This window comes from Gavia stellata, chromosome 13, assembly GCF_030936135.1.
Source record: "Gavia stellata isolate bGavSte3 chromosome 13, bGavSte3.hap2, whole genome shotgun sequence".
Taxonomy (NCBI): Eukaryota; Metazoa; Chordata; class Aves; order Gaviiformes; family Gaviidae; genus Gavia; species Gavia stellata.
In genome coordinates this window covers 5,829,454-5,837,435 of record NC_082606.1, presented here as the reverse complement: position 1 = coordinate 5,837,435, position 7,982 = coordinate 5,829,454, and positions in this window count along the sequence as shown.

The window sequence follows — 7,982 nt, the reverse complement described above, 5'->3', positions numbered from 1 at the left end:
TGTTGCAGAAGTCTGCTACTCTTACAGCGCTCCCATGTTCCCAGCAAAAAGTGCTTTTTATGCTCCACAATAGACTACTCTTGTCAGCACTTCTTTGGAGATCTCAGCTAACTCCTCTTGCAAGTCACTTAGCTTGTACAAGCTGATAGGATTGTAAAAGACATAAAAGTCTCTTAATTTCATATTCTAACACTATCACTACATTCTAATACAGACCACACAAAGTAGCACTCACTAGCATACAGCACCTTCGTCACTCACACAGATGATCTTTTAACATTTAGAAGTTTCAACATAAAAGTAATTTCCCCTATGATCCACCCTTACAACACTTATTGTAACTTTATTGAAGAAATGCAAGTCTGTATCGGGCTTTTTTTTTTTTTTTTGCCCCTGCCCTGTTTTAGTCCAGAGTGAATGCTAAGGGCAGGGTTTTTAATCATCTTAATTACGAAGGTTTTTACCAAATGGAAATGCATTCCCCCTGAAGACTTGATTTCCAAGTCCTTATCACCTGTAACAGAATAGGCCTGGTGGAACAGTTGAATAATATATTATGCATGCATTCGACTTATGCTATGATCTCCACCTGGGTGCTTAAAAAGAAGCATGTTTTCTTAAGAAAAACTGATAGTAGAAACATTCATTTGTGTTGAAAGGACAATGCTATTATTCTGCCCTCTATTGCTTTGTATCTCATGAACTGAATCTATTTCAGGTTCCACTGAAAATGCACAGTAAGTCTCTTGACTGAACTGCTAGAAATTCAGGTGGCCCCAGTTCAGACGCATGCTGTGCTCTCACACCATTTTCCTTGTATATTTATGAACTTGAAATGTTAAGAGGTCTTTTCTTCCAAAATGCCTTGGAAAGCACTATTATCTCGTGGCAAGTGGATAGCTACCCTGATCCCAAATGTGTAGGTATGCTCACACCTTTGGTGGACTTCATCCTGCAAAGCTTTTATTTCCATTTATCTTCACTGGGTACGCTGGTGGCTGGATCCTAAATCATGTCCTATTTATTGCACACTGGCATCTGTTTGACTCCTGTCATTGGAAGAATTTGGAGGTTTAATTGCTTACTTGGTGCTCATCTGGCATAGGCCTATGAAAACATCACACACATATGTATCTGTTGGTGGATTAATCAATTGCCTGCCTGCCTGCCTGCCAAGAGCCTCTCTGCTAGAGTTTCACACTCCCTTCTTTGCTTCTTGCCTCTGGTTTTGGGGCATTTTGTTGGCTCCACTCTGCCAATGTGAGCATTATTCATCTGCCCCAGAAACAGGTCACAGACCTCAGCACACAGAAAAGAACAGAGGCAATGAAGCCACCCAAACAGTAACAACTCATATCAGACAACACTAACACTTCAAAACCAGAGTATTTCAGCTTCCAGATGAAAATTTTTTTTAATTTCTTTTCTAGTACTCCATTCTTCAATGACAACAAAAATGGAAACACTGGAAAGCTGTCATCTTTCAATGAAAAGCTTAGTTCAGATGAAAATCCACATCTTGAGCATGCAGCTTCTATTGAAAAATTTCAACTAATTCTTCAGCACTGCTAACTTTTGGGATGAAGCTGAGCCAAACTAACAGCTTGCCATCATCCAAAGGGAACACTTACCCCCCTCCTCTCCCTTTTCTTTCCCTCTCTAGGTACTCAGCTGACTGTTAACCTGGCAGAAAATTAATCCAGCACAGGAAAAGTGAAATATGCCTTTACTAAACTCATCCACTCCGGATAATTTTGTTGATTGTGTTTAGGTGTTGGTATCACAGTACTTGCTATGTAGGCAGAGAATAATATTTAACATGTGTATTTCCCACCCTTCCCTTGTTTGTTCGATCTCAAAGTTATTAAGACAATTGGTACCACTTCAGTTTCTTCCCAACATTAAATCATGCCACTCATTTGAATTTACAAGCAGTCTGTATTTGAACAAACATCTACATTCTTACAGGTTAAAAGAAGCTGAAGAACAACTGAAGCACAAAAATCTTCCATAGCTGTCCTCTGATTAATCAAATATAGGCTGTGTCAAGCATACTAATGTCTACTGGATTGTGACCACACAGTGGTATACACTATACACATGTATCACTACACGATAAATGAATTTTGGTGCAACTTTTGCCAAGGTGAGAAACTAAGGCTGCCTTCTATTTTGGTGAACTGAAACAGAGAAAAGCAATCATTTGCTGCATAGATGCTTTGATTGCTGCAAATGATGAAAACAGAGGAGGAAGACTGTCGATGTATTGTTGACTTAACTACTGTATTGCAGTAGCCAAAATCCTAAGTATACGGATAATTGAGTAGTTTTCTCAAAAGATATAGCAGGATAGATAAATTGTGTATACCTTGTGCTTAAGAACAAAAATAACCTTTAAAAACTCCAAGTTCTTAGTATGATGTACATAAGCATGACACATCAGAAGAGCAAGCACAAACCAAGGGCTGCTTAGGCTAAGGCTGTGATTTGACGCTACAAATCATTTGGTGGCAATCTCACTACTACTTTCAACTGCTCAGTCCCACCACCGACAGGTTTCACTGCTGTTAAGCCACATGAGTTTCCTGATCTCATTTAGAGTTTGGTTCAACGGACAATCGGATTTACTCAACTGAGAGCACGGCACAAAAACAGGAATGAGTGGCTTGGACTGCCTTTGAACTCCACAGACCAATATTGTTGCTAAATGCTTCATATTGTCACACAACGGCCTGTTCCGTGTGCCATGGTCCACAGAAGGACCAAAACAAGGAGTGAGGCAGACCCATGATGAATATCAGTGTCTCCTTGCCAGAACTGCAGCACTGGTAAGACTGCCTGCCTAACTGGCTTTAATACCACTTTAGCCATATTGTTTAATGCTTATTATTTGCAAACATGGCCCTAAATATGCTTTCAGCTAAGTTATGTATTTCCCAGGTCTACAAGCTTGCTTAAGTCCTTAGATGAGGGAGGGCTCCTACATATGCCTCCATGTAGGAGGGCTTACAAGAGAATAGATGGATAGCTCTGGAAATGAAGTTTTGTGCTCACAAAAAAACCCAAAAACCAATCATGTTAGTAGACCTGAAAGTACTTCCATGTATTATTATATGTTATACCTATTTTCAAAGAGATGTGCATAGAATTATGACAACTTGAAACAGATAACCTACAACATCAAGAATATGTGCCCTATATGTAAGTGCAACTTATATTTAAAATTGCAAATGTGCAAATATAAAAGAAACAACTATTAGAGGCTGAACATGTTTTGAGACATCTACAAAGGAAACTTAAAGAAATCCTCCATGTACTCTTATCTATGACAAAAATTAGTATTATCTCAGTCTAAGAAAACTTTTAAAGACTTATTGAGTCAAATATAAATGTTACAACAGCTAAGTTACATTAGGGTTTTAAACTTTATGACTACAGATCACAGGGAGCAAGTACTAGAGTCAGAATATGATTCTCAAGTTTCCTGGCCTATCCAGGTTTCTCCATTCCACTTTTTATTCCCCATTCCTCCTTTTTTCTAAGCTCCTAAATCCTTTAAATACCTCTAGATTAGTCAGGCAGGTGCCACAGAAATTACTAGAAAGAAATGAGAGGCCATCCAGAATTTGTTACTCAGCATATCTAAAGTGTGCCAGTGCCACCATGGCCAGCTCAGTTTGCCCTTCACGCCCATGGAAGCCATCAAGCTTCCCCTGAAAAAGGTTAGATATTAACCCAGAACACAATGTCTAGCAGAATTCCAAGAATAAAAAGGCCAAACTGAGATTTAAAAAACTTGCTGGCTACCCAGGACATAATAGATGGGACACAGAAAGTCACAAGGTTCTTGTCTTCTGGATGACAGTAGCTAGACAAAGACTAGAAAAGGAATAAGGCAGCAATCTTGTTGCAAGTGCTGTCAGTAAGCAAGTACCTTCTCTCCATCTTTCCTTTCTTCTCCTCAGTTCTCAGCTCCTGCCTGCAAGCCCTAGATGCTACTGGATTAGGAAATTGCAAGGCATGTCAGGAGGAACGGAGTAGCCCTCAGAAGCTAGCACAGAGAGCACTATGTCTGATAATACTAGAAACAACCTGGTTTAAAATGTTTAATTCCCCTACAAAGAAGATTGTCTTTTCTCCCATATGCCCTCCCAGCAAGATTTTCTCTCATGAAATATTTTTTGCCAGTAAAAAGATAGGGCCAAAGCAGCCTTACCTACTTCCTGTTTTAGGTACTTCTTTCCATAGAATTGGAAAGAGAATCTTTAGAAAGTAGGACTTGGAAAGGATCCTAAAAGCAGACAAAGAAAAGGACACTTGCAACCAACAATACAGACACAAAAGGAGCAAATGGGCTAATACATCTCCAATTCTTGCACGCTCTAAAGGAACATACATGATATTCTGTACAGTCCTGGAAGCTCACAAGTGTAAGAATGGCTCCTACAACTGAACTATACAAGTTGAGTGAAGACTAGTTCTCTTTAGCAGCAGCTCGTAGAGGCAATCTCTGAAGTAAGAGGTGGCAGTCATGACCCAAATACAGAACAGTATTGCTTATTTTTTCATTTTCGCTTTGTTTGCAAGTATTAGTCTTTGGTACTTTTTAAGTACAATTTGAAATAGGTGTAATATCTACCATAAGTTAGTTATTAACTTTAGCTAAACGGTGCAAAGAAAAAGCACGCAACCCTGTTAAACAGTTCTGTGATGGCTTCTCGGGCTGCCTTAGATCTCTCTGAATTTATTAGATACGCAGAAGAAAAATAGGACATACCTTATACGACACTGTCTGTTACACAGCCATCTTCAGATCAATTTCTGCAATTCAACAGTAGCATTAGCAGAACGAGCACTTCAGTAGAAACCACACGGAAAGGCTTTCACTCTAAAACATTACCCGCTAAAGAAATCTGTACACATGGAAATCTGCACCAATTCCTGTAACACTATGTACAAGTAAGAAGTAACATGTGAATGATCGTTGTAGTGCATTTTTTCAACACTTAAAAACTCCAGGCTTGGATCTATAGTTTGTAAAGCTTCTGACAGCCTCTAATTTATAGCTCTATGCTCTGCATTGACCATATCAATTAGATGATTTTAACAGTACGGTATCCAGGCAGGAGGAGGGTGGGTGGGAAAGCTGTAAGGCAACAGCAGTACAATAGAAAGTTTCATTCCCCCACCTTGTGGGTAACTACTGAAACAACAATTTACAGTAGCATTTCATCATTTGTAACCTAGACACATATTCATCTATCAAGTTCTACACATCAACTTCTGCTATACCACAGTGAGTCAAACTTAAAAGAAAATCTTTGCAATTAACTCAAAGTTGATTTAAGTAATATGCTGATTTATTTTTTAAATTCCACAAAAACTTAGAGAACATATATTCTTTTGATGCTTATCAGCATCAGTAATCAACTACTCAAGGTTGGTGCGCTCTGTAAAAGCGTGAATAATGTCTTAACAGTGTACAGAAAAAAAAAAAACTAGCTAGCTGGCATTTAAATTTACAAGAAAAGTTTCTCCAGGACTGTTCCTGTGACAAGCCTACTGATAATTTTTTAATTTCAAAACAATTGTACAACTGCTCCCCAATATGTTTGTTAGAATGTCATTATACTAAAATTCCATTTTCTCTTGTTATTTGATCATCAAGACAGGATGAGGTCTAAAGCTGGGTTGCTTAAGTGTAAGTTACTGACTTCAAGATACTTTCTGTGCTGCTTTTACCAATAATTAACCTGCAACAATCCTATGATATCACTTGCAGAAGTCTTTCTGGACTCCTTAAGAGCATCTTAGCCCAATGTCATCGCTCTTTGAAAGTCAACAGCAAATTTCTTTCCAGCAGAGAAATGGAAAGCACAGCCAGAGATGAAGATGACAACACAAGAGAAAGCTTTATAAGCTCAATACAGTCCTCATACATCAACTAAGTCAAGGGCAGATTCAGGGCCACATTTACCAGAGCAGAGACTGGGACCTGCACAGCTCAGTGATTTACCTATAAAGCTTTGATTATGTATGAAAAGAACTTATGTCATACCTGATGGGGAAACATTTCAAACCCCTAGATGTAGGCTACATTATACAGTGCATAAGCACCTTCCCTATTTTTCAAGTGTCAGTTTTCAACAAACATTTTTCCGAATTATACATCCTTACTGTGCTTACCTTTGTTTCTAGACTCTGCAGTTTATCAGTGTGGACACACACACACAAGATGAACAGTGGAATTTGAGTGTTGTCATATTCCCAATAAAGAGGATTTTCAGGGTTCCATCTGCTGACTCCAGTAAAGTGTCTGGGAATGGCTCTGCTTCCCTGACTGAAATCCAAACAGAAATTTCTTTCCCTTGTTAAAATGCAACACAGTTATTGTTTTCAAGTAGCGGTTTGTCTTCGTAACTAGATGAGGTATGTTCCCAATTAGTGATGTAAAAGGAATTTGTAGCAGGATATCAATTACATCAAATTAGCTTTTCACCAATTTTTTACCTCTAAAGAGTTAACCATTTTACAGATTTATCACCATCCTGCTTTCACTTTCCTTCACTCTCAACCTACGATGCCAATATACGGGGTTCCTCCTGCCTCCCTTGCTCCCCCACCCCAATGCAATCTGAAGACTAGGTCAGGATAGACAATGAACATTCTCACTCTAAAATAAATAACAAAGAATATAAAATATTTTCAAAGTAGAGTTTACTTGCTGACCTGTAGGAAGGGTGAGGATGCAATGAAATGAATCAAGTTTTAAATTCACACATTCCTTTTGATAGGTCAACTCTTTCCTTTTTAGAGTTATTTCTCCTTTCATACTTAAGCTTTTCTCTTTCAGACAAGTCAGGTGACTAGATTAAGCTACCATCTTAGTTGCTGACAAACATCTTGAAAAACAGGAGCAAATTGCAGCACAGAGATAATAAATGCTAAAGTCAGGAGATCTGTATATTCGCATCATTGTTACTTAGCGATTATGCAAATGAGATCCATAATCCAAGGAAGGTAATTGCATTAGGATCATTAGTAAACTGAACAATATTCATATACTTGGAACAAATTTTATTTTACATCTAATAATTTGTTTTCCTTTGATCTGCCCTTCATGTGCTGCGTGGCATTGTATGTTTAACTGATAACTGCCCTCTCCCTCAAAAGCATACCTTTGTCCAGGAAATTTTAATAAACAGACTAAAGCTTTGATTTTTCCAATGGAACTTGAAGTTGTATACGTTGATTCTCAAATCCCTCCACTTGTTTCTTATATTAAGATTTCTCTTGAAGTGGTCAATCCACTGGCATCTATTTCAAATTAAGTCTTCACACTCAGGTTTGAATAAATGTGACTTTATAAGCTGTTGAAAGAATTATTTTGTCAAACAGATGCTAGCTAGTTTCAAAAGGTTTCACAAGTCAGTTTTCACTTTTAAAATTAAATCCTTTTTATTTTACTTTTCAATACTCAGTGACCCCGTACATAAATAATCCTTGTTGTCAACCAAAGACCAAGATTAGGATATACCTAGTGTAATCACTATGCTACTCTACTGCAATAAAAGCATATTTACTGCCAGCAATGAAATAAAATATTACCTTGATTGTTAAGCTGAATTACTTAATTTATCCCCTCCTTCTACTTCACAATTAATCCCCTCTAAAAACTACTTAATCTCTTACTACTAAAACACTCCCTATTCAGTGTCTGTAATAAACCAAACATTCTTCCAGACTCTGCTAGTGTTGAGAAAATGGTTATAAACATGATAGTGAAATGTGTAAAGTTGTTTCGATTGGTATAATTTAAATTAACCCAGGAAACACAGAACCTCACATCTTTGGAGTTTTTCTTTCTTTTTTCAGCAATGGGAGCTATTTCAGATTTCTTATTGCGAAAGAATCACAGAACAGCCGGGGCTGGAAGATCTCTCTTGAGATTGCAGTCCAACCACAGTCAGCTAGAGCAGATT